This window comes from Pongo abelii, chromosome 1, assembly GCF_028885655.2.
Source record: "Pongo abelii isolate AG06213 chromosome 1, NHGRI_mPonAbe1-v2.0_pri, whole genome shotgun sequence".
Lineage (NCBI taxonomy): Eukaryota > Metazoa > Chordata > Mammalia > Primates > Hominidae > Pongo > Pongo abelii.
In genome coordinates this window covers 148,592,264-148,620,176 of record NC_071985.2, presented here as the reverse complement: position 1 = coordinate 148,620,176, position 27,913 = coordinate 148,592,264, and the positions used below count along the sequence as shown (strand labels likewise).

Here is a 27,913-nt window from a genome sequence, read left to right as displayed (position 1 = left end):
AGAGCTAAGGAGAAGCAAAATGCACATATGTATAAATGGGCCACAATTTCTAAGGATTCTGCTCTAACATGGGTTTCTTCTCTGAAGCAAATACAGTGTTTCTAAAACTTACAAGAATAAGAGAACATCAAGTAAGAAAGGCCTAATTAAGTTGGGGTTTTTGTTTTGTTTTGTTGTTTTTGAAAAGTCATGTTAGACTCTTTCCTCTTGGAACAGAATTAACAAATTAGCAGAGGAATAAAATGTACCAGTCATTTGACCATGTAAGTTACATAATGTAGAAGCACATTTTGTGACATGAGTATTCAATGTAGCACAACACTTTCCTCATCACATTATTTCATTGTTCTTATCCCATGTTATTTTACAAGCAGGCGCTTGCTTGTGAATGGCCTCCAGCATCTTGTAGGGTTTGCTGCTCTGAACACCTCCCATCTCTTGCCTGACCCGGAGGCCAATGACGGCTTTTCTATGTGGGCCTAATAACAAACGAAAAGAAGGCAGGACATTTATTACATTCAACACACACGCATATAGAAATTTCTATGTGTCAGGCCAAATACTACCATAGCACTTTACAAGCATTAACCCATTTAATCCTCAAAAGACCTATAAGGTAGGTTATCTTTTCACCTCCATTTTACAGATGAAGAAACTTGTCTTATATTTACTGAGAGGTGGAGCCAGGATTTAAAAGAGTTTGTGCAATTAACCACTATACCATGCAACCTTAAGTAGTAGTATCATAAAGGTGAATGAAGCCATATTAACAAATAATACTAAGGGCTCATATGTAAGCAATTCTTAAAAATGGAGATTTGATTTTATTTTTTAAATGAAGATTTTTTAAAATGGAAAAGGTTACCCAGAATGTTAACGTGGACAGGTTTTCATCATGGGTTTCTAAAATTGTAATTTGTGAAGCTTTATTACATGTATACAATGGTAGTGTTAGTCAATTGATATAATCAGCCCTCAAATCTGTACACATCTTTAAATCATCAACTATATTTGTTTCTCTGGCTATAAAAGGAATAATTGTTCATATTTGGAAGATTCAGAAAAGTACATGGTGAAAAATAAAAATCACTCATAATCTCATCATCCAGAAATTGTCATTGCTGATATTTTCACATATATACTCTCTAGTCTTCTTTCTAAATGTACATCCACCCATCTGTATATTGGCTTAACATTTATTAAACGTGATGTTTTGTGCACATAAGGGATGCATTATTCAAAGAAAAACAATTTATACTCTTTTTCAGTACCCTCATATGTACTAAATATTCTCTAAGGATTGAAAAAGTTTAAAATCAAATATAAAGATCACAGAAGTACTATCAGAGTGGAAATTAATAATCAATGATACATATGCTAGAGCATTCTTAAAATCAAATATTCAGTCAAATGAAGTAACAATGTTGATATTTTTCAATATAATTTTATTTCATTTTCTGCATTACTTAGAAGCATCAGTAGGATGAAAATAATATTTGTTTCTTAAACCTGTGCACAAATTAATTGATGTCACACACTCATTAATTCATGATTATTTTCTTAATGAATGGATTCTAAAGCTTCTCTAAGATAGGAAGGCATAAGACAACCAAAAAGAAATATTGATTTATAACTGTTCTAATACTGCTCAGCATTTTTAAAGTAAACTATAGCCATAAAGCCTGTTATAATTACTAATAAGGTAATCCACAGAATGCCTTGCTGAGCTAGGTGTAGAAGAAATAAATTGTTTCATATTGGAGGAAAGTGAACACTACAAATCAATATACTAGTGTGAAATTTTGCATGGCTACATGCTATCATCTCCAACATCACAGATGACTTAAGGAATTCCTCAGCTGAGAGTGGACTCCTATTGGTGGCCACAATGTCACAGTCTTGAAGACAACTTCCTCTTGACTGTACCAGTAATTTCTCCATATGGATTGTCTAATGGCAGCAAGACCTGTAGAAAAACCACATGGTAATTTAAGGGACATTAAAATAGCTCTCTCCTCCTTTCTATGACTCAATATTAAAAACAATAACAACAACTTACTAAACAGGAAAATGTGTATGTCCTCCACTAAAGTTACTTCAAGCATGGTAATGCCTTATTATTCTGGCAAGAGTTGAGAGATGAGTCAATTTTCTAGAAAATTTAAAAGCTTTTCTTTCATTTCCTATTCCTACACTTTTCTTCTTTCATAAATTCTAACAGACATGACTGGCTATATAAATATATGTATAATTTTACTTTTAAAAAAAAAGAAAATTTAAAAGCTTTTGAAAAATGTTAATCATTGAGATATAAATGTTTCTAAAATGCATTCCATATCCCTGTTTTTTAAATGCAGTGTATTGAACACAATTGACCTTTCCTCGGTGACTCACCTCGACCATGAGTCATTGTCCAATGCTGTAAGATCACCATGCCCTCAGAAGTGTCTGAGGTCTGCAGGGCTGTTCACTCAATTCTAAATGGCTCCAGAGAGCGGTGCTTTTAGAGTTCTTCCACCTTCCCACCCTGTCATTTGTCACTTCTCTGCTGGTGTCAATGTGTCCAACTTCCTGTTTCTCATGTGTTATGTTCACTTTGTACACACCTGCTGGGTGAGAGTCCAAGAGTGGCTCCAGCCATCCTCAAAGTACAGACACAAGGACAGCTTGTTCAGCCACTCAGGTGACTTTATGTAGAGCCCTGACCCAAAGGAACTTAGGCCTTCCTGACTCCAAGTCCCCAGCTGGGCTCCATGAGGGAGCTGCGAATCTGACTTCCTAGAGGGAAGAACCCTGTGGGCGCAGCCCCCCAGCGTGCTGGGATTAGTGCAGACCTGAGGTGTCGGGGGCCCTCAGGAGCCCTCCTCTCTCTGCTTGGGGTCCTGAGCTAAGCACTGCTCCAGCCATGACACCTGATCCTTTTTTCTATGTAGGGTCCATTTGTTTTGCCTCTGGTGGACTTGGCCAGCATTACTTTCAGGTCGCTCTCCTGCCCTTTAGAAGGCTCTAAAAAGGCTTCACATTCTAATTAATGACATTCTGGTAACCATGTCCTTTCCTTCCTCTAAAGTAAATACTGCTGACTCTCCTTGTGGCTGGATGTACAGCATGTGGGACCAAGGTTGCTCTCCTCAGCAACTCAGAACTCTAGATCACCTTTGCCGGGTGCCTAAGCATGACCTTTGTTTCCAGATGCAACTCCCCAGCCTCCACCTGCAGCTGATGGTGGTCAAAGCCTGCTAGAGGCCACCCACATTACTTGCAAACCAGAAAGGAGGTACCTGGCCCGAAGGATTGTGAGGCTTCTGGGCCAGCAGGTGCAGAATGTGGGACCTTTAACCCCTTCATTAGCCCTTATCCACCAAAGGATATGAGTCTATGGGAGCAGAGCCATGCTAATAGATGGCTCCTTCCCTATCTTACTCCCCAACACATACTAAAAGAAGTTACTCAAAATAATGTTTTCTAGATAATAGAAATGTGTGGGAAGCTGGAGCAAATTGAGAAATCTTATTTTGAATGTGGTCCAAGAGGGAAGAATGGTTCTGATCTCCCAAGAACTGACCACACCAGCCCACCAGTCAGTACTTCAGGCTGTCTACTCAGACACACTGAGTGGTTTAACATTCTGCCATGGCTTGAAAAAAAAAAAGCAAGAGAGATGTTTCTCCAAGACAAAGGGCTGTTTTCCAAAAATTAATTTCCGCATCTTACCTCTGTGATTGCAATTAGAAACATAAATACTCTTTCATGTTTTCCTGTGTGTATTTTATGCCACTGAATTGACTAGTTAATCAAAAGGTAGGAATGATGGAAGAAAGTGAAAATAGAATCTTTTTTTCTCCTCATTGCCTCATGATGGAAGAATAATGAAGCTGTGTCCTTGCATGGCACTTTCAGAGAAGCAGATCTCAGAGCTGTTTCCTTGGGCACACTCCGTTCCTTCTCTGTCTTTCTCTCTTGGACTTCCAACTTTCTGTAATCACTCATCCACTTCGAGGGCACTCCAACCTCAGGCATTGAAAGGCCCAGAATTGAAGAGGGCTGTAATCACTGGCAACTATAAATATTCCCCAAAGCAACAGTTGCTAAGAGTTTTATTCGGTGACATTATCATCCCAGGCTTATAAAGGGGCAGAAGGGGGTGGGGCAGAGATGTGCTTTAAATATATTTAAAGTTCTCTTACCTCTTCCTTGTTGATCAGACCCATTTTGGACATGTCTATGTTGAAGTAGTGAATGTTTGGCAGGCTGATTTCCATATCTTCTATCTGGAAATCACAGTGGTAGGTATCACATTAGGAGCTGCGAGCCTCCATCTCCGTCACTCCAGCCACCCTCACCTTACCTAATCTCGCACCCATTACTCAGGTTCTCTCTCTGACTTGGAGACACCCTCTGATGTTCCTCCACTGCCTGACACTGTTCTCTCCTGCTAGTTCTGTGATTAGATGGTGGGCCTACTCTTCTCCCCTCAGTGTACAAAATCTGTTTCTCTGAAAAGAAAGGGCTCCTCGGGTCAGAAATCTGGGAGACCTCTTCAACATCCAACTAGCCTCCAGGTACTGGTCAGTCAACCTTCTAAATTCCTCCTCATTCCACTCCCTCCTTTCCAGGCCTGTACCTAACATTTATAGGCCCTGCAGTAAGAGTATAATTGGAGACCCACATACCAAATGTATAAACATTTTAGTTATATTAATCAAGCTAAAATTTTTTTAAGTGAGATACGTTCTACTCTTCTAACTTGACAAATATACCCTTCATAACAACCTGGGAGGCCAAGCATTAATTTAAAAGTCTCTAACTGTGATTGCAATTAGAAACATAAATACTCTTTCATGTTTTCATGTGTGTATTTTATGCCACTGAATTGACTAGTTAATCAAAAGGTAAGAATGATGGAAGGAAGTGAAAATAGAATCTTTTTTTCTCCTCATTGCCTGGCATGGAGTACCATGCCAGGGCATGGCAGCATGGGAAAAGCCAGCCCCTCGCCCCTGGCCCATCCCACCTTCTCTCTTGGACTCACGGGGTAGACACTCCAGCTTGCATGTCAAGTGCCATCCATACCTCCTACAAACATCTGCCCCTTTGCCTACTCTCAGGCCTAAGCGTGAACACCAATAGCATGATTCGCCTTCTGGAAGACAGATCTCAAGAAGGGATTTGCCCAGGTTCCAGAAGTAGTCTCCGGGCTATTTGGACAGGAAATTCTGGGGAATGCATGGGCCTCTGCAGAGTGTGTTGCTGTGGCCCCACTGATTCTTCACCTAGTGGAGGGAGGCATAGCCAGAGGAACGCCTGAAGGGGGCCTGTAGAATGCTGAGCCATGGCCAGAGTCCCTCTTGTCCAGGTCTAAGGGTGGCACTCCTCCTCTCCAGCCTCACCATGACCCAGACTCTCTTTGCAAGATTCTGAAATAGATCCCAACATGTCTGCTTGCCTATGGTCCATCAAGCTTTTCATTCATCACATTTCTGTCAGCGTGATTTTTCTAGAGTACAAATCTGGCACAAAACATCCTGCTTAAACCCCTTGGTGGTGCCTAGAAGCCTTCAGAATAAAGTACAGACTCTATAAATAAGCCTAAAAAGGCCCTCTTGACTGGCTCCTGTGGTTCCTGCCTCATTTCCAGGCGCATGGAATGACTATAATTCATTCATATATATTCATTCATACGTGGTAGACCCTCAACAGTAAACGACTGTATCATGCTATCTCTTGTCTCCATACCTACCCTGCTCCCTCACCCTTGAGAGTAAACTCAGATAACTTCTAGACTCAAACACCCTTCCCCTCTAGAAAACCTGGCTGAACCCATCTCCTATACCTGAGTTAGGTGCTTTGCTCTGTACTTTCATAATACTCTTTTCTCTATTGTATTGTTCATTTGCTTATTTTGTTCATTCACTGAATGATGAGCTCTTTGAGGGTAGTGACTATCTAATTTATCTTTGTATCCTTCGTGTGCTGCCAGAGACATAATCACCATTCAATGAATGAATGAATGAATGGGTGGGGAAGTGGGTAGATGGACAGATGGATGGATGGATGGATGGATGAAATCTCTCTACATCTATCTTTCATTGTCTGGTTCTCCTGAAACACAGAACCTTTGTCTAATTACCCCTCTCCCTCAGGGCATTCAAGTGTCCTGAATTTGAGGCTTAAATCAGTGGCAGGTTGAAGGGACTCAAAGAATTTGCAACAAAACTCAAGGACTACAACAGGGGCCTGTGTTTTCAGGTTAGACAGATTTTTCCATTTTTGCTCTCTTCTCACTTGCTATAACAAGCTTTTGAACAACAACAGATGTCATTTTTCATGTGTCTTCCACTTTCTTATTTTAACTCTCAACTCTTTCTCAGAGCTGACAGAAGACACACGTTCTCCCAATCCTCAGAATGGCAACTGACAGAACTTACCTCAGGAACTCGGCACAGGGAGAGCACCTGGATATCATAGAGGGTCTTCTGCACAGAGGGCAAGTATTCGCCTTTGTCATAGGGCCCAGCAGATTTCTCCAGGACAAGGTCCCAAATGGTGTCCATAAAACACAGAGAAGGTCACTGAGGATCCTGAAAGGAATTTTAGTAATGTGTTAGGAAGCTAAGAAGCAGTGACCTGTCTGTCCCCCAGAAAACAATGTTATTGATGGTTTTAGAAGATATTAGTATCTTGCAATGCCAAAAACAAAACACCTCACTTCCCATTCCCCTACACACACACACACACACACACACACACACCATTCAAAAAACATATTGAGCATCACTAGACTGTCTTCATAGTTTGGCACCAGGGCCCAGTGGGCATTTTAGGGTAAATTTCCCGTCATGTTTGAAGAACTTAAGAAGAAGACTCCCAAGTATTCTCACCATCTTGCTGCTCCGCTTGGCTCGCTCATTGAATTGTTACATTCGGGGGTTTGCTCTGTGCCAGACTCTGTGTTTTTTAGGTTAGACAGATTTTTCTGTGCTAAGCATTTTATGTGATGATGTCATTGAATTCTCTCAATATAGCTGAGGTAGCTACTATTATTATCCCCAATTAGAGAAGAAGAACCTGAGCTTAAAAGTTACATGATATGCTCTAAGTCCCTCTCTTTAGAAGAAGGCCCAGCCTACAGTACTATCCTGCCTCTGGCATGTTCAATTTCAAGCTCTTTTCAACATAAACACATCAGGCTGCTGCCCATGGAGAGCACTTGAAATAAAAAGGAAAGAAAACTGAGGTAACGTTCTCATCATGCATTTAAAAACCTATCACATAATAAAAGAAGCAGAGAAAAACTACACCAGTGGGAGGGAGCGCTGTGGGAGTGGGTGGTGGGGGAAGGGTATGCATGCAGATTCTAGCTTATGGTAGGGTAGAAATTTCTAAAAGAGCTTTAGCAAAGGAATGAGATACCTAATCAAAAAGCAAGTTCTGAAAGTTCAGAGGCCTAATTACTCCCTGTCAGGATATAATAATAATCACACCTTTATATTGTGAGTTGTCAGAATCAAAATGGAGTCACTTGTGTCAGATGCTAATGAAATAAATAAATAAATAAAGCCAGGAAGCTGAGGGAGGGCCCTCATGCACAGATGCCTGTAAGAACTATTGCAAAGACTCTCTGAAGGGCTCTTATGTACATATGCCTGTAACAAGAATTTTGCAAAGGACTTTTCAAACAGTGGCTCGCGACGTGAGTCACAAGGACAGCTAGCCAGATGTACAAGAACATTTGCCTGCCACAGTCTCCACTAATAAGCTGGCGTCAACTCCTGCGATAGCCACTATAACCAGTGTTCTCTTTGTCTGAAAACAAATTACATACACTTTTTCCTTTTGCTTTTAAAAGCTTCCCCTTGCCTCAACCTCTTAGGATATGCCTACGGTTCCTGCAGCCCACAAATTTGCAGATTCCCTGTGTGTTCCTAAATAAATTCATTATCTTTGGAGAATCTCTCTCTGTTATTTCAGTTGACAATATTTTTAAGGCATTCATAACTTATAAAATGCTTTTGTGAACATCGTATCATTTTGAGTTTAGCCTAGATTGACCAATTATCCCAGTTTGCCCGGAACCAAGAGGTTTCCTGAGACATGGGACTTTCAGTGTTAAAACCAGGAAGTCCATGACAAACTACAACAAGTTGGTCACCCTCGTTTAGCCCTCTCTGCATCACTATGAGGTAGTAAGGCCATATATTCTCTTCATTTGACGCAGTGTTTCTTCAAGTGTGGTCCCTGGTCCAGTGGCATCTGCATCCCCTGGGAGTTTGCAAGAACTGCATGTTCTTGGGCCCCACCTCAGTCCTACAGAATCAGAATCTCTGGGGGTGGGCCCAGCAAGCTTCATTTTCTGATTCTGTGTGATTCTGATGCACATGCATGTTTGAGAACCACCAATTTAATAAATCGAATAAACAGAAGGGATTTCTGAATAGTGGGAGGTTGAGTTGAATGGCCTCTAAGTTTCTCTTTTACATCTAAGATTCTATGAAGTCTGGGCCCCTGGGACAAGGGCAGACACTACATGCACATGTTCATACCAGGTAGCCTCGAAGTCCACATCCCTGCACTGGTGGTAGCGCCACTTGCAGTACACTTGGGTGGCAAAGCATCGGTCCTTCACCTCAGGGAGGGTAGTGAACTGGTCCTTGATGAAACCGTCACATCGAGACTATGTTGTTTTCAAGACCTTGAGGTCTTTGATTCCAGAATGAATGACTGGGGGTCCTGTTTCAAGTAGAAAGTCAAGAGTGGCTGAGGTCATAAACAAACAGTGTCTTGTTGCTGATACCTAGCACAGAGGATCCTGGTCATTAAAACATGGCACATTCTGTACAAAAACTACATCACCGCCCGTGTTTTCTGTCATCCTATTTCCTCTGAAGTCCAAGTGAAGAGGATGGTGTTCCTTTGCTTCAATCCAGATTCCATGACTCCCTGCCCTGTCTTGCCCTAGAAAATCTGAAGGTCTAAGAATAACCTCCATTCCGTGTTGAAGGCCACAGAAATGAATACATTCCTCTCAACTACAAGTGGGAGTGTCTTCTTGGCCAACTCATCTTATGTATTTTGAGCTCCGTCTCCTCCAACAGGTGATCATGCTGAAATGTGTTAATAAGGTCCTCAAGAGCCATTTCTTTACCTGCTACTGTGACCTCTTTACTGGGGGTAGTCCTCATGCTGATCATCTACAGTAGCTGATGATCCCAATCTCCACTAAGCCCTGATGGCATCCCGGCATCCCAGCATCCCAGTTCCCTTATGGTTATCAGCTCAGCAAAACCAGGCAACTTCATAAATGGGTAGCAGCGTGGGCCTGGCTGAGCCTAAATAAGACAGGGAAGATGGAGTTGGTGACTCACAGGGGATAGATCTGCCTAAGTTGATATCTATAAAGGCTTTTGTTTTTTCTGCCAAAGGAGAAGGGATGAACTTGGTTCTTGGGTACCTGGGGGAGAGAGGGGAGAGTTGAAAATAATGGAGGGGATGATATGGCTCTCCTTCTGTCTCTGCTGCGCTTTCATAAGGTAATGGGGCAGGTGGAAGGGTGACAGGCATCATCTAAAAAAGAACAATATTAACATCACTGTGACTTTATTTGTCTGCACAGGCTGGCAAGGATTGGGGACATTCCAGGAGCACTTGGCAAACCCTAATAGCAAAGTGCCATGGCATGATTATTAAGATCACCTCTTTTCAGTCTCTTTGTTAGTTCCAACCAATATCTATGCTTCTTGGTCTGTTTAGTCTAAAAATCAAGGGCCAGAGATGTCAGGTATCACCACATACATGGTCTTAGTTAAAGAACAAGAATATAACTCATGATCCTCAATTAAAATCCAAGGAAGCTCTTAAAAATCCAATGGTTTACATCACCCATGTGGTTTCTATTGCTACAGTTAACTCGGGAGCTGTGGAGTTTCAAAAGTTGGTAAATGAAGTCTGTATTTCTGTTTTTCCATGCTTCAGTATACTCCTATCAGAGAGAACAATAGCCAGTGGTTAGTGGTAGATCTGCTGATTAAATATGTCCTGATTAAAGAAGATATTCTGTGCAGAGTGTCCCAGGATAATGCGGTGAAACAGGAAATGATCCTTGTTTAACTTTCCGAAGTACTTACTGGAAGCTATATCGGAAGAAGGAGCAAGAGAAAGATACCAACAATGCCTTAACGCCTTCAGCTGGCTGGGTTTATCAGATTCTAAATGTATAAAGTCATGATCTCACAAAGTCAGCATTGCTACATGCAGTGAGTAGAAGCCTCAAACCCAGCAGAACTACAGAAACAATCAATAAGTATCTGTTGAATGAATGAATGAATGAGTTTAGCAAGATTGATTCATGTCAAGGAATAAGCATTGCACAATTTAGTATCTTTCTGTTCTAGACAGTTCAGCCCCATCAATCTTTACCATTTCCCTTCCTGGTCCCCTCCAACTCACACATAGTGTGGCAGGGGGTGAAAAGAAGGGTGTTAACCTTGGCTAAGAACCTCCTCTCTGTAGACATGCCTTTGGTTGCTGCAGTTTTCAGTCTATCTTACTTAGTTCTCAAAACTCTATAAAGCAGTTATTTTAATGTAGGTGACTTTTAATCATTTGCCCATAGTCACATGGCTAGAAACTGTCAGAGGTGGAATTTAAACTCAGCACCACATTGAGATCCCATGCTTTTCTTCCTGCTTTTTGGATCACTTCCCATCTATGCAATGGTTCCTCCTTCCTTTGACCCTTTCCCCATTTGTGTTCTATACGTGGCCTTTCCAGGAGACAAGGTTGCCACCTCCTATCCACAGCGTGCTTTAAGGACCTCAGATAGAGCCCCCTGCCTGAAAAATACCATCTCCATTGGTCAGAAATGGAGATTGAATAATCATTTTTAGAGTTGGCTCCTATATATCTAAAAACCTTTGTACTACTTAAACATTTCCTATTGAAATGCAAATAAATATCCCTTAAAGGAGTGACTTCTTAAGCCTTTGCAAGGTACTATGATAATCTACTTCCCATGGTAAGCCTTTCTAGAAAACAAAATCCTATAGAAATGAAACATGGGTTTGCAATCAGGTGTGGGGTTAAAATGAGTAGTAGAAACCCTTGCAGGAGAATAAAAAGAAGGTGAAAAAGAACCAAAGACGAACTTTATCTACACTGTTTTCTTCCTATTCATCTGGCCTTGACTGCTGGCATCCATGTAAGCCAGTCAAACTTTGGCTCCTCCAAAGGTGTTAACCATAAAAGGATTCCTGGTTGCAATGTTGCATAGTGGTTGAATCTACAGCTTTGAGACTCAGATTCCTAGAACTCAAACCCCAGTGCTCTCCTTCCATCCTCAACCCCCATTTTTATGAGCTCCATGCTCCTGAGGGAATTATTTAACCTCTCTCTACCTTGATTTTGTCATCTATAAAATGGCGACGATAATCATACATATTTCCTAGAGTTGCCACATGTCTAAGAGGATGCACTTAAAGGACTTAGTAGAATTGCTGACCTACGAAAGTGCTCTACAAACGTGATGATGATGATTTTGCCATAATTGACTTTTTCCCAATGACTTCGACAACTTATAAATATTTCCCATGTTTCACAAAGTCTTACTGGGTTCTGAAAACAACTTCTAATGTGCTGTCCTATCCATCTCCAGCTCTGGGATAAGATTTATTGACCTTAAGGGAGTGTCAGTCCTACTAGGCCACTTTGAAATGATCTGCTTTCTCATTGGAATCTAAAAACGGAGACAGCAGTTGTATCTTTAAAATGTGTTTTGGCATCAGTTTCACACAGAATAAAATGTCTCATGTTCCCCAAGACAATTAACTATTGCCACAGTTTTGGCAGAACACAAACCATCTACTCTGGTGCTCTCATCATTCTATTAAAAACAACAACAACAACAACAAAAACTATTCTCTCTGAATGTTAAAAGAATTTTTCCCTGGCACACATTAGACATGCTGGATGAAATCAGAGAGCTTATTTTATCTTCTCTGTTGGCGGTGCCCCAGCTTTCTGAACATTGGTAAGAACCTGAGGCTTTCAAAATCATGGGCCCATCAACTAAAAATATGATGCCTAACACACTCTAAAAAAGATTCCCATTTAGACTAACAAGAAGTAATTCAAAAACTGTCCTTTTCTAGGTTACGCCCCATGAAATCACTTAATCAGCTTTGTTTTGTTTTGTTTTTCTGCCTTGGTTATGGAGTAATGCAAAAGAAAGATTTTTCACATTTCACTTTGCTAGAACATAATCTTTTCCAGCTTTTAGTGTCCTCCTACACACTTAGCAGATTGTGGCTTATCTCTCAGAGAATCATACATCCTACCCTTTAGCTATCTAAGGGAAAGAAACTCACTGCGAATTAATAGAAAATAAGCCCAATTCCTTACCTACGCATCAGGTGTCACAAAGCACAAAGCTTTATTGAGCCAAGAAAAAGATCTTGTCATAAGAGGATAATTGCTTCCACATTTAACACCTCCAAAAAGGACACAAATAGCTGAAAGGCAGATATTTTAAAACCATATTAAATCATTCTAGTAGAAAATCTCAAACTTGTAAAGTGCCAGAAAAAGTAAAGATCAATTAAATATTTGCCTTGGAGAGTCCATTTAGCTCATGCAGGAAGAGTGAAAGCTCCCTCTGTGCAATTGTGGATGGAAAGAGATGACATCATCCAGATGGTAGGAAATTAACTGGGCTTTTGTAGAACCAGGTGATGACCAAGAACATTTTAAAAGACCACAAATCTGCCAAGAACTTTTCTGACAGAGGAACCGAAGAGCACTTTAGTTTTGATATCAAAAGGACATAAACAGACTTCTTGGCAGTAGCCATCTCTGTCCTGGATCTCCCACTTCTCCCATCTCACTTCTTCCATCTGCCCATCTTGTCACCTCTTAAATCTGTTCTCCTCCAGGTCGGATTTCATCAGTTACCTTCCTTACAACCATCCCCCTACCCTCACTACCCTTCATGTCAATAGATATATAGGAAGTATTTTTCACTACCAGAAGACACAATCTAGTATTTGAGGTCTCTTCTCCATCTTCCATTCCTCTATTTAGCTATGCTTTAGCTGAATTTCATAATTAGTGTCAAATGGGAGAAACGTGATGCTGAAGAAATTGTGAGTTATAATTCAAACAGTGCAGAAGTTTGGGGGTCAATTTAGTTCAAATTAGTGACTCAATCATACCAATGACTTAAAGCTCCGTTAAGCTTGTAGTTTCTCACTGATACATGACAGAAAGAGTTCCGAAGATTCAACGCCATATGATACCTAAACCAACAGCCTGCTTCATACACATAGGGCCTAGTTCTCCTCTCAGGGCTTGAGAAGTCACAAACATAACAGCCCTCATTCCTTTGGGCGAACAAATTTCTTTCTCTCTTCCAGATTCTCCTGTGGAATCAGCAGGATTTGAAACAACTAAAATACAGCCTAGTGATGTAGCTGTAAAAGATCCACTAGGAAGAAACAGTGTAATGGGAGTTTTAGAGCAATTCCCGGGGCTTAAAGTGGTGCTTGAGGTTCAGCAGGATTTCTAGAAATGTTTGTTCATTTGCTACGTAGGAATGAATATAGTCCATCGGGAGAAACTCAGTCACACCTCCTCCTGGGAAGAGTTCCTTTGGGAGTGGCATGACTGAACGTGTGAATAAGCACATGTGTTTGAGGGGGCAAAAGTCTTAGCATTCTAGCCAGTCCGCCACCAAAGGCACTACTCAGGTGTTTGTAACAACAGCCTTCACCATGTGAATTTATGAGTGGTATGTGTATAATGTAATTACTATTTTCTTTAGTTAAGCCTTTACAAGGGCATTTCTTATGACAATGATTGTAACTTTCTCTCACATTACGATTCCTACAGTTTCAGCTCTTGGATAATAAGCAAATAAAGAATTAAACTTTGCTACCAAAAGAGCATACATCCCTACTCTCCAGAGGGACAGAGTAGAAATGTCACCTTCATATACACAACACTGAAAGATACACACACCCATAAACATGTGCACACACATACCTGTATACACTTAGGGCAACAGATGTCTCTTCCGCTACCCCAATCCCTGCCAGCCCTGCATGAAATCAGAGGGGCAGTTGGGGGCTGGACTCTAGATGAGTCAAGCTGGAGCTTCTGGGAACACTGCCACAATGATCTCAATACCCTGAAGCTTTGCAGCTTTCTGCAGAAAGAAAAAGCTTTAACCTGATTATGGTGGCTAGTTTTTCCACTCAGCTGCAGCCAGGTGATTAGAATTCAAGCTGACAGCAACTCTTGGTCATTCCTGGAAAGAACAGGGTATAGAGAGAAGTCCGTTTTCCTTTCATAATCAGCAGAGCCCTATGCTTGGCCACTTGACTTCCACCTCCATGGCTCTGCTACAAGTATTCTGGGAAGTCGCCAATGACGCCTGTTTACTGACTACGTAGTTTCTCATCAGTCCTCTCAGAACCCCAACTTCTTAACTCTCCTACGGCAGAGGCTAAATCTACTTGCTCTTCCTCCTGGCAATCAGCTAGATGACATTTCACAGTGTCCATTGCAGTGAGGTGTGACTATGTGACTGAGCTCTCTCCAGAAGAAATGATCCATGCTGTTTCTAGGCCGGGAGTTTACGCTTCAAGGACTTTGCCCCTCCTTTTGCTCCTCCAAGCTCTTTCTTTGGTTGTCTGGTATGGGGGTCTACTTTCAAGGTGACACCGAAAAGTAAGGATTAAAAATATAAAGTTGCCATCAACCTGGGTTCCTGAAGAACTTCATGGAGCACAGCATCCCCCTGACCCCCCTAGCCCCACACACAGACACTGAACTGGACTTCTGCCAAAAGAAGTAAACTTCTAGTGCTGAGCCACTGCACATGGACCTATTTGTTATGCATCTTGGTTCCCCAGTAATTCAGAAATCCCTAATTTCTTGAAATGTCTTTTTCTTCTGCTTCCATGACACTATCATCCCTCGTCTTCCTTCTATCTCTCTAAACATTCTTCTGTCTCAGTTTTTAAACTACCCAACCCTTACAGTGGGGAATTTTTCCCAGGCCATCTCCTCTTCCAAACTCTTCTCACTTTGTATGTTTTTCTGGAATGGTCCTTCTTCCCTATGGCTTTACCTACCACCAATCTGCTGATGGGCCCCAAATCTATCTCCATCACATAGTCCCACATTCACCAGCTTCCCACCTGAAAACTTCCCCTTGTGTGTAATCTCCTTAGTCAGTTGCCCAGTCCTCCCAGATTAGGGTCCATTTTAACTCCTCTTTCTCTCCAAACTTCCATCTCTAATCAACCACTAAGACCTATTGATTACACTTCAAAAATGTCTCACATAATGCTTCCCACCTCTCAGTCTCTCCAGCTCTACTTCTACTGCTTTAGTTTAGACCCCATCACTTCATCTTTGCAAGAAGTCTCCAAATGTTTCACTACTGCCTGTTTCTCTAGTCTGTCACCATACCTTGTTCAGAGTTTCTGAACAAAAACATGCACATAGTAATCTGACCATTAGAGACTTTCTCTGGTTCTCTGTTGTCATTCTAAACAATAACTATAGCTATTATTTAAGGAGAGCTTCCTGGGTACCAAGTACTATGCTAAATGCCTTAATAAGATAAATTAGCATTTATCTCCTTTGTTTCTCTGGGTAGTTGTTGAAGTGGGCACTGGTATCCTTGTTTTACAAATGAAAACCCACCAATGTAGTATAAGTAACCTTGCTCTTAATCACAAACTTATTAAGTAGTGGAGCTCAAATTCGAATATGATTCATCCTGATCTCAAGGCCTCTTGCTTAACCACTGTGCAAAACTGCCTCCATCTTATACTAAACTTCTGTATAACACATGAGGCCCTTCAGATTCCAGCCCAAACCACCAACTTATTTATCTTCATCTCCCTTCTTACATTCTAGAAATCAGACCCACTGAACTTGTTACTGTCCCTCAAACCCCTTGCCCTTTCCACAGTTAAATAAATTACTTCCCCGGCATAGTCTTCAGCATGAGGCAAGTGCTCAAAATATTTTACTTCCCCTCTTCCACTCCTCATGGATTGTACTCATATGTATCCTGTTTCTTTTACCCGTAATTCCCTTTCCTCCTTCAATGCGCAGCATATTCTGAATCAGTTTTCAAAAGTCAGTTGGAATATTTTTTCCTCCCCTAACAAGCCTTCCAGACAGACTGCTCTGGAAAGAGTTTCTTCACTTCTCAGTTCCCATAGCATGCCTTTTATCCCTTCATCATAGTCTTTAGCCTTTCATACTGCAGTCAGTCTGTCTCACTAGGGTCAGGGAACATTTTATTCCCCTCTTTACCTACAGCCCTCTGCATACATAATAGGTCCTCGAAATCTAGTTGTTGAATGAATAGTATATGAATGAATGACATAAGCACTTTTCATAAATGCTCTCATTGTTAATTAGCTCTCTTGAGGCCTAATCCTAGCTGCTGTTATTATTTTACATAATTGAAAAATGTAAAAAATGTAAAAAAGCATCCCAAAAGTCACTGAAAAGCAGTTTCAAGTTATGCTGATCTATACAGTAGCCACTAAGCCACATGTGGCTATTAAGCACTTGAATTATGGCTAGCATAACTTGAGATAAGCCACACATATAAAATACAGAATTTTAAAGACAATTTTGTAAAAAGAATGTAAAATATTTCATTAGTAATTTTTATACTTATTACATACTGAAATATTTTTGATGTTATTTAAATAAAATATATTATTAAAATTAATTTCCCTAATTTCTTTTTGCTTTTCTAATGTGGTTATGAAAAAAAATTAAAATGATATATATGGCTTGCATTATATTTCAGTTGGGCGAGCTGATTTCGAGTTTCTAGTTTTATGAGGGTAGTTAATGAGGCTTGGGTAGGATAACATTGAGTCAGGAAACTTTTCTTTCTCTCTCCTCCAAAGCCGCATATCTAAGACAAGAAGAAAGGAAGAAAGAAAAGAAGGAAGAAGGGAGGGAGGGAGGAAGAGAAAGGAGAGGGAAAGAAGGAAGCAACCAGAGAGACAGAAAGGAAGGAAGGAAGGGCTAAGGAAAGGAGGGAAGGAAAGAAAGAAGTTAGTTCCAATTTAACTTAACAAATAGCTCAGAAAGCTAATATAGCATATGACTACACATCTGGGCAATAAAGATCATCTTTTCAACCAAATACAACAACTGTTTAGTCTCTTTTATATAACATTAATTTTATAACTGTTTATCAAACGTTGAGAAGTCCCTAGTTATGCATAGACTTTAATTCAGATAGTGGAAAATATTTAAAAATAGCTAATACACTAGAACTTTCTAAGGAGGGCATTATCCAAAAGAACTCAGAATGAGAAGGGACCTTATATTTTATTAACCTTATAATAAATCTGATATTCATTAGATGCCACTTCGAATTCCTACTAAGGATGAAGGGAAGGGAAGGGAAGGGGAGGGGAGGGGAGGGGAGGGGAGGGGAGGGGAGGGGAGGGGAGGGGAGGGGAGGGGAGGGGAGGGGAGGGGAGGGGAAGGGAAGGGAAGGGAAGGGAAGGGAAGGGAAGGGAAGGGAAGGGAAGGGAAGGGAAGGGAAGGGAAGGCAAGGCAACAGCAAAGAAGAAAAGGGAAGAGTAAAGGAGGGGAGGGAAAGAAAATAGAAAAATTTTAGAGTCCACCCTTTCATTTTATAACAATCATTAAAGTTTATTTTTTTACTGGGATAAAGACATTATTACCAGCTTTGTCTCCATGGTTCTTAGAGGTCCTCTAGCCTAACTCTTAGCCAATTATTGAACTCTGCTCTGACAAGCTCAACAAATCTGTGGAATACAAGCCGTGGAAATTTTAATATTTGCTAAGTTCAGTTATCAGTACTAATAACACCTATGATACAATTACGTTTCATAATTAATTGAAATTTCTTAGCAAATAGAATTATATAATTGTCATTGCTATCTTAAATGAGATGCATTTTATAGGAATTACAGTATTGGTGGTTTTATTACACAAATAAAATTTCAGGAAAACTTGACTATTATTTAGTAAATATTTCCTATGAAGGTTACTATAATTGTGACATGGTATGGCACAAAAAATATTGGTCAGAAAATTCAGAGATTTGCATTCTTTTCAGCCGGGGCCTTTTTTTATTTTGCCTTACCTCAAAATCTGGTAATAAAAATGATTTACCTGACTCAATCCCCAGGGTTGTTGCAAAATGAATTATTTCATTTTTATATTTTTAAGACAAAAAGTAGATAATTCTTTAATGTAATTCAAAGTCACAACATTCATTTCTATCTCAGATTTAAAAGCCTTAAAAAGTCTCTACAGTTTTCTTCCATGTTAGTAAACAGCATTGTTTAGAAGAAAGGAAGAAAAAAGAAAACAAAGCCACCCTGAAGTTGCTACTATAGAATCAAAGCATGAAAAATAGTTTATTAGCACTTCTCAGCTGTTCAACTTCACAGAAGTGTGTTCCAGTGGGAGTGTGAATAAATGCATGGACATGCTTAACTCCATTCTGAAAATTAGGGAAACAAATTATTTCCAGGAAAATTTCAGTTCATGCCATAAAGCCAATTTCTTTAATTAAACTGAGAGCACAAATAAGTGAGTTAACCTTTTCAAGATGCTTCCAAGGAATTTCTTCCACGTAGACTTGAGCTCAGATTACATGGTTAAAAGAAGAAAGAAAATGCTCACAAATATTCACACCAAAGGCTTCTATGCTTTTGATCTGTAAAAAGAAACAAAGTGCTTCAAAGCAGAAATAATTGTCCCATTTAAAAATAATTTATAAATACTGTTAAATGAAATTATGGGAGGTCATTGCTTTGGACTAAGATCCTGCATTAGACCCCAACAGACCAGACCAAAATGGAGTCACTTATGCTAAATTCCACATAATCAAATTGAAGCTTTAAGGAAGCAGATAGATACCAAAACAGACCAGTTTTTCCTGAAAACAGGAGATTCCAGTCTATCTGAGTCAGTGCAATAAGGAAGTCCCCTCTGCTTTAACTCTTGCTAAAAAAGTAATCTGAAACCTGATGTTAACCAATCAGTTTTTTTTTCCATTGTTCTGTTTCTTGTTCCCACCTTACAAAACCCAATGTTCTGTTCTTGCCCAGTGGAAGCTCTTACTCTTTTTTATAGAACAGAAGCTGCCCCAATGGTAAATAAAAACCAATTCACTCTATAACTAAACTTGTAATTTTGTCTTTTGATATAACTCATGATGTTCTCTTTCCTGATGAATTGCTTTTTAGAACTAGACAAGCAGAGAATAGAGTCTATCTCAAGAGAAAAAGGTGTTTATCTCACTTTTTTGCTAGAGCTCCCAAATGAAGTTAATAATCACCATCACCAGGTGAGACTCTTGTTTTTAAAAGAAACCCCATTTTGCAGGAGAGGATGTGTCAGCGGACGAGCAAAAAATAACTTAACATTCAGATTCTTCTCACAGTCAGTTCAGTCATCACTTGTACCAACTACAGCACACCATAACACTCTGAACTCTATGAGGCTTCCCATTTTCCCAAGGAAAAATGTTAATGAAGGGCCACCTCACTCCTTATCTTGCATACAGGCCTTCTATTGATCCCAGCTCTCCACCCCCATAATGCAGCTTCCATATTAATCCCTAGGTAATATTTTATGGTCTTAGCACAGTCTGCAAATTATTAATGGCTTTGCCTATAATTAAAGTGAAGTATTTGTACAGGCTTCCCCAGTATAGTTCTGTTTTATACCTGTTGGCCCAGAATAATTATGAATAGCATCCTATTTTGAGCTCAAAAGTGTCCTGGTTTGGATAAGAAGCTATACGATCACTCTATCCATAATGAATGACTTTAAGTAGTTTTTAACATTCAGGTCCATTCTTCACTTTTCTGCAAACTCCTACACAGTACAGGAAATACAAGAATCTGTTGTACCTGGCCCTTGTCCATATCACAGCACAGGTCTACTTTCAAACGATTTTTTTAAAGAATGCAGTTCCTTTTTCCATAGCCCCATCTATGTTTGCTGGGTCATTCTGATTAGCAAGAGAAAGGTTCAGGGTAAAAATAGGAGTTGCAGAAATTATATCGCAATGTTTGTTCATTTAATGAATTATGGGTATGGATTTCATGAAAAAACATGAGAAAAGAAGATTTCCAGTCTACATTTCTTATCTTTTTAGACTTCATGGCAAGTAAAAAAAGAAATCAGCTTGAATTGCCCAGAAATCTGGGTGACCCAGCACAGTTTCACTCACACTTAAAGAAACCAGAGGTGGGGTCGGGCATGGTGGCTCATGCCTGTAATCCCAGCACTTTGGGAGGCCAAGGCAGGCGGATCACAAGGTCAGGAGATCGAGACCATCCTGGCCAACATGGTGAAACCCCGTCTCTACTAAAAATACAAAAAAAAATTAACTGGGCGTGCTGGCAGGTGCCTGTAGTCCCAGTTACTTGGGAGGCTGAGGCAGGAGAATCACTTGAACCTGGGAGGCGGAGGTTGCAGTGAGCCGAGATCACATCACTGCACTGCAGCCTAGTGACAGAGCGAGACTCTGTCTCAAAAAAAAAAAAAAAGAAAAAGAAAAGAAAAGAGAAACCAGAGCTGAAAATGCTAAAATATCAGTTCTAACAGATCTAAGTCTCTCTTGAAAAGTCCTAATAACCACTGTATATGAACAGTAAGTGGTAATAGAGTTGGGAAAGTTAGAATGGCATTAAAATTTGGAAAATAGATTTCAACAATAAAAATAAATGTATCTCATACTCAAGATATTTTTCTGTATTAATATCAAGAAGTGAAATGATATTTTCTTCTATAAATGCACACCATTCTAAAAAAATAAAACCTAAATGGTATGACTCAAAGAAATGCATGAAAAAATGTGTAAAATTCTATTCTGAAATTCTTTCAGGACCTTGATTTTCCTTTGATTCTAATTAGAGATAACATGTATTTTGTCCAATAAGATTCTCTGCCTAAAAGATTGCAGTGAGATGAGAGCCAAGGAAACAAAGATGTGAGGTTTGTGTGTTTGTTTGTTTTTCAGCAAAGTTTTCTTCAATCCTGAGACCTTTAGGCTAGAAAAGAACATTTTTTTAAAAAATGGCTTAAATGTAAAAATAGGTTAAAATGCAAAGGGAACTTGAAATAAGCAAGTAACACTTAATGCTGTTTTATAGCAAATTCTGCATCAAGATAGGCGGCATCTAAGAAGAATGACACATACTCCTTTAAACTTTGCCAAGACATGAACTGTGTTCTTGATGGTGTCTGTAGGGATGATGTCTGAATTATCTCCATGCAGGTAATCTTTTTTGGAACTCAGAGTAAGTTGCACTGAAGTTGCCACCTCTTTAATGCTGTGATATTTTCCATCTCACTGAATATGGAGAACTTTTACCATATCCTTCCCATAGCCAGTTCGGACAAACTCCACCTCATCATTCTGCAATGAAAACACAGGCATCTTATTGAAGAAGGCCAAATGAAAGCCAAAAGTTAGGTGAAATTTATTTAAACCTTCATTTTATCATACAATTGTAAAAGATGAGATTCAGAGTATATATGGAAGCAATATTACATTCTACTTTTGAAGAACAATGAGAACTTGTATAGGAAAAAGAGAATCCCAAGCAGCAAATGAAAATATATCAGATTGTTCTGAAGACTGACAGGTACAGGGCTTTTTTGATAATAATAATAAATACATTAATAGGACCTCCTGGGTCAAAACTATGCTGTTTTATTTAATCCCCACTAACCTAATCCTTGTAATAGCACCATAAAATCTTTATAATTCCAGTGTAAAATGGGAATTAATATTCCCATTTATGGAGGGAGAAGGTGAGTTTCAAAGATATTAAGTGATTTGCCCTAGTTCATACAGCTAGTAAAGGACAGAGCCAGGATTTGCACTCAAGTCTATTGACTCTAAATTGTAGAATGGCCAGTAGGTGAACTGCTTTTCTTCTATAAAATATCTTGACTATGTTAGCTGGAAATAATCCCATGTCCTTTTTATAGAGAGTGATATTCTGGAGAAAATGCCCTGTGATCAATAGAAACAATTTGAAAATTGCCTTTTCTACTTGCTGCCCGGAAGAAGAGTAATTAGTGACAGGGTCCAGATTACCTTCAGGAGTGCAGAGCCAAGGCTGTCTGGCTGCAGGCAGAGCTATGCTTTTAGTGAAGAGACACTTAGTAAAAGCCTGGTGATTGATTCATTACTACCCTCGTCTGAAGCTGGAGCCTTGGCTAGTGAACACATTCATCTCCACTGGTAGAATCCACAAGATTTGTCCCTGGGCTTTACTGGTGTTTGAGGAAAGAGGCAGGAGGGAGCAGAACAGAAAAACCTTATTTTATTTAGCACAGAAATTGAACATTAAAATGATAATGAAAGAAGGTGACAAAAATAAAAGTAAATGAAAAACAGCATGCAGTGAGAGTCTGGATAGAGAGACAAAGAAGGAACCTCACCTGCAAATCACACTTAGGATGTTCAGGTGTACCAAGGGCTGCCTAAATATCTATTTGAATAAAAAATCACCAGACCCTCTGAGGGGAATTTAAAAATACTAGCCAAAGTCAGAAAGTACTGCTGTTCTTAAAGTGGGGGGTGGGAGGCTGCCTCCAATCTTGGAGATAGAGCTGGGCAGGGCAGGCTATTGTTGGTCATCGAACATGCCCTCGGGGGTTGAGATGTCTGAATTCAGTTCTTTCTTGTGAGCGGTTAAGGAAAACTCTTGCAGAGGCCTCTGAAAAGCCTCTGGCCTGACATTTGGGGACTCATGCTGAAGAAAAGGGTCCATAAGAAAACCAAAGGAGCAGACTAAAGGGATCTCAGTAAGAACTACAAGACTGTCGGGGAAAGAGAAACTGTTGTGTGGTAGTGGCTTTGGGATTAAACGAAGTCCAAATTCAACCCTGCCACTTAAAGCTTTGTGGCTTGCAACAAGTAATTTAATGTTTCTGAGCCTCAGTTTCCCCATTTGTGCAAATGGAAAGAAGCACCTCTACCTTGTAGGGCTGCTGGTGAATGTCAAAGGCCTGGCTTAGTTCCCAGTAGCTAGTGATACACTGAGGTTAATCCCAGCAGTAGAGGCCAGGCCTGGCTGTGGAAGCAGCAGCAGCAGAGGTTATCAGAGGGGACCTTGATTAAGGGCGCCAGTTTTCAGAGTGGACAGCACTGGGGGCAGTAACAGGTGGAAGACTCTGGTGTATCTTGAGCCAAAAGGGACTCTACCTGAAGGAGGAAGGCATTTGGCTGGGTCGGGGCCCTTGAGTGGTATGGGCTGGAGTCTGGAATGAAAGGTCTCTGAGATTGTCCATCATCCCCAACATGTACCAGGACTCGACAAATGTTACTCCTTAGCCTCATCCCTGCCCCTATATATTCAAGCAACAGTAGTTTAGCCTATGAAGGCAAGTGGTACCTACATGGTACATAGAAAGATTAAATGATAGCCACCCTTCTTATCCCCATTCCTATTCAGCTCACCAGCATAATATCTGGCCACACATCATTGCAAACTCTGCTTTAGCTATGCTGATCTAATCATGGCTGCCCAGGTGTTACATGCTTTTTCTGTCTGTTGGCCTTTGGATTTGCTATTCCTTCTTTCTTGAATACTTTCTCCTCCTTACTACCCAACTACCAGCCTCTTTGCCTGCCTAGCTTCTTCTAGATAGCCTTCAGGTCTCAGATGCCACTTCTCCCAGGGTCCGCCCCAGCCCTTCAAGTCTGGAATAGTTGGCCCTTTCAGAAGCTCTCAAAATATTTGTTATTGCCTTATCAGAATATTTATCAAATTCTATTGCAACTGCCTCTTTATGTGTCTGATTCATTCAAAAACAGTAAACTATGAAAGCAGGAAGAAGTTTGATCTTGGTCACCATGGCAACCTCAGCACTCAGCACAATGCCGGGAACATAAGTAGGTGCTTAATAAATGTGTCATGAATGAATGGATGGTGCCACCACCACCTCCACTGCTTGTGTGATGACACAGCATAGTTAATGAAAACACACAAAGGATTTCAATACAGGAAGAGCCACTTCAGCTCAGACCCCAGTTAGGAAGTCCTTTTCCTGGGAAAGTGGGGAAAGGAATTTATGCCCAATGATCACCACAGCCTGGAGATCACAGGCACAGCTGGCCAAAGAACAAAAAGGGCAGAATTGAGTGTAGAGTCGGTAAGGCAGCACAAAGTGTTCACATGGCTAATAAGACAGCCTTCCAGTGCAGCACAGCCATCCCAGACCGGAGATCATGCAAGACATGTGCGGGACAGGTCAGCGCTCCTTAGCAGGACCCTGACTGGGCTAAGCAGAGTTGGCCCTTGAGCAAAGTTTGAGTAATCAAGTTTACTGGCAATGAGTCTGTATGAAGGGAACCAATCATCTGAGCCTGGAGCAGGTGGAACAAGTCTGGCAAGGGATACCCAAAAGCATCCCTGCACCCAAAGAACAGATAATGGCCTGGACCATAACCGAGGCTGTTCTCCCCCAGTTCTCTAATCAGATAAATCAGAAGTAGGTGTCAGAGCCCCACTGTGTAGAATGTAGGAAATGGTGCAGAGATCTCATACAGTAAAATACAAAGGGTGCTCTCTTCTGGAGAGTGGGCAGTTGGCTGAAAGGACAGGCTTTGGGCTCTGCAGTCAGGCAGCCCAGGCGGAATCCTTGTTCTGCCACATATTAGCTCTGAACAGAGGCAAATTTCTCCATCTATAAAATGGAAATAGTAGTAGTGTCCATCTCTAAGGATTGATGTGAGGATGAGAAAAAATATAAAGAACTTAGAAAAGTGTTTTACCAATAATCAGCACTCGATTAATCAGCACTTATTAGCTATAATTATCATGGATAAATAATAATCACTCATCAAATTTTGCATTAAAGGATAAAGTTACTGACAGAGATAAATACCTAGAGTGCACACCAATCGAGAGCTGGAGTGGTCAAATCAAAGGGCTGTTGCTATGAAAAGGCCTACTTCTGCCTGCCTACCCTCAGGTACATTGGCCTTCTTTAAATGTTCATGATTACTGATACTCACCCCTTTGGTTGTCCTTCCTCAGGCTTGTATGGTTTGAGAAGTTATAAAAGTAAGTTGATTTCCTAGAATAATACTCTGGAAAAAATATTAGCAGGAATAATTTCATTCTTTCTTTTTGTTTCTTTGTTTCTTTCCCTTTCTTTCTTTCCTTATTTCTTTCTTTCTTCTTTCTTTCTTTTTTCTTTTTTTTTTTTTCTTTCTTTCTTTCTGTTTTTTCAGGGTCTTGCTCTGTCACCCAAGCCAGAGTGCAGTAGCATAATCACAGCTCACTGCAGGCTCAACCTCCAGGACTTGAGTGATCCTCTCACATCAGCCTCCCAAGTAGCTGGAACTACAGGTGTACACCACTATATCTGGCTAACTTTTGTAGTTTATTTAGAGGTGGGCTTTCACTATGTTGCTTAGGCTGGTCTCAAACTCCTGGGCTCAAGCGATCCTCCCACCTTGGCCTCCCAAAGTGCTGGAATTATAGGCATAAGCCACCACGCCCAGCCAGGAATAAATCTTTACCTGGCTCTACACAAGAAAAATCCCCTTTTCTACACGTCTTAAAATGTAAAGGGATTACTTGTCTGCAAGTAATGTTGGAGAGCGCTCTCAGGGATTTTAAATGACTCATATATTTTCACTTCTGCAATAAGATAGTAAGTGTTCTCTTATTTTCAGGCCATAATGAAAGTGATATAGATGTCACTACAGGTCTAGGGGTTCTTACCTTAGAGTCTTTTAGCCTCTAGAAGTCTCAGTGGATGGATTTGGGTTGGAACTGTGTACTCCATGAAGTTGTAACTAAAAGTTTATTTGTTTGGGGGAGGGGAGAGGTGAAACTTTCTGGGGAGAGCATTCATAGAATTTCATTAAATTCCAAAAGCCCTCATGACTGATAAAAGTTTAAGAACCATTGCTCTGTGTAATTGGTGTTCAAATTGTTAGGATCACTTTGATCAAACTGACTTTGCCACAGTCTGACAACTAGCCATGAGGCGGCAGGAGGGAGAAGACTTTGTCATTTCAGTGTACAACTGCAATGGAACAGTATTGTAAAGGTGAAGGCTCTAATGTCTGATTGCCTGAGTTTAATTTCTGCCTCCACCACCTGCTAGCTTTATGGCCCTAGGCAAGTTACTTAATTTTTTTTGTTCCCTCCCCTTTGGATCTGTAAAATATGGTAATGACAGCAGCTGTTTCCCACAATTGTCATGAGGTTGAAAGTGACTTGCTCATAGTGTCAGTAAATGTTAGCTCTTATTATTATCTGACCTGCCAATTTGACCAAAAAAAAAAAAAAAGGATATTTCAAATCAGTTCCATCAGTAAGTGATAGGGAGACATCCTTGTTTATCTCTTTCTTTTTTTTCATTTTTAGAAACAGGATCTCACTATGTTGCCTGGGCTGGAGCATAGCGGTTATTCACAGGCATGATCCCACTACTGATCAGTACAGGAGTTTCATCTCTTTTTGATAAAGAAGACTGATGATCCCACACAGGTGCACACTATTTTGTGCTACAGATGTACAACTAATAAAACAAATCCTTGCAATACTCATTGTATTTTAAATGAATCCTAGCTGCTTATACACATTGAGGGCAAATCGTTATATAAAGCTAATATTCTTCTCCACCCATGGGCCATACTTTTTAGCTCTGTGCGTATTTATGCATGCTTCCTTTTAATAATAGCACTCACATATTAGTACTTATATGTACCAGGTACCAAATGAATTTCTCCATTTTCTAGTTAAGCACTGAGGCAGAAAGAAGTACATTTCTCTGGCCACACTACCAAGATTTGACTTCAAGTCTCTGTGATTTTAACCACCAACCAACACTCTTACCCTCAGCCGAGAATGCCCTCTCTCCACAGAGCATGGTTCATTCCACATTGGACCTTCTCCATAAAGCTTTCCCAATGCCCCCAAGAGGAAATAACACCTCTTGCCTTTGAACTTCCAGTGCACTTTAGGTGAAGAGTTACTAGCTGCTGAGGTCACTCTTTATTATTCTCATGTGTGTACATGTCTTAGTATTCCCAATATCAATGTCTTGAAGGCAAGATTGAGTCATCTTTATATTTGCCCATAGCACTTGACAGTGCTTTGAAAATTGTCATAAATTATTTGTCCAAGAAACAAGCTTCCTCATTTTGCAGATCAGTTCAGAAAATTTAGGTCATTTTTATTTTGGCAGGAAAAACATGTTTTTCAGCTCTAAGTCACTCATCAATGGAGCCTCAGTTTCAAGTTACAGGATGAGGTGGAAGGGTATAAGGAGATTCAGCCTATATCAGTACATATTTTCCTACAAGAACTCTTATAGGGAAAAGAAATAAGGTGGATTTTTGTGGCTTGGGAGCTCAAAATCATTCTCAGAAAATAAAAATCCTTTTGAAACCACCCATGGGCCTCTATATTATTAAATATTAGCAGATGTAGTAATATTATAACACAGTTTCCAACTACCTAAACCTTTGGCACATACTCATTTATTTTTTGCACAGAACTGCCTCATTTTAGAGGCTTCTTTTAGCTATAGTCTTATGTTTTTGATTCTAGCATATCATTCTTCAACATCAAATTTCTCTACTCTGCTGGCAAAGGCAGATATTTAAGGTTATTGTTGTGTTTAATTTTAGCTTTTTCCAATACTTAAATATGAATTTTTATTTGGTGTATGTGTATGTTCACCAAATGTGTGTTTATGTATGTAGTTTTAATTAGAGAAAAATGACTGGAAAAATATTAGGAAAGATAAGGGGAAACTTATAAATGTAAATTTTAAAATGACTAGAATTTTCTCTCAAGTCTTAGAAGAGCTTCTAAAGCATCATCTTTCTTCTATATAATAGAAA

General features: G+C 40.1%; 1 pseudogene; it reads right to left on the bottom strand.

The window, feature by feature from the left end:
- Positions 1-1,746: 1,746 nt before the first annotated feature.
- Positions 1,747-23,383, bottom strand: LOC100456896 (uricase-like; annotated as a pseudogene).
- Positions 23,384-27,913: the final 4,530 nt, after the last annotated feature.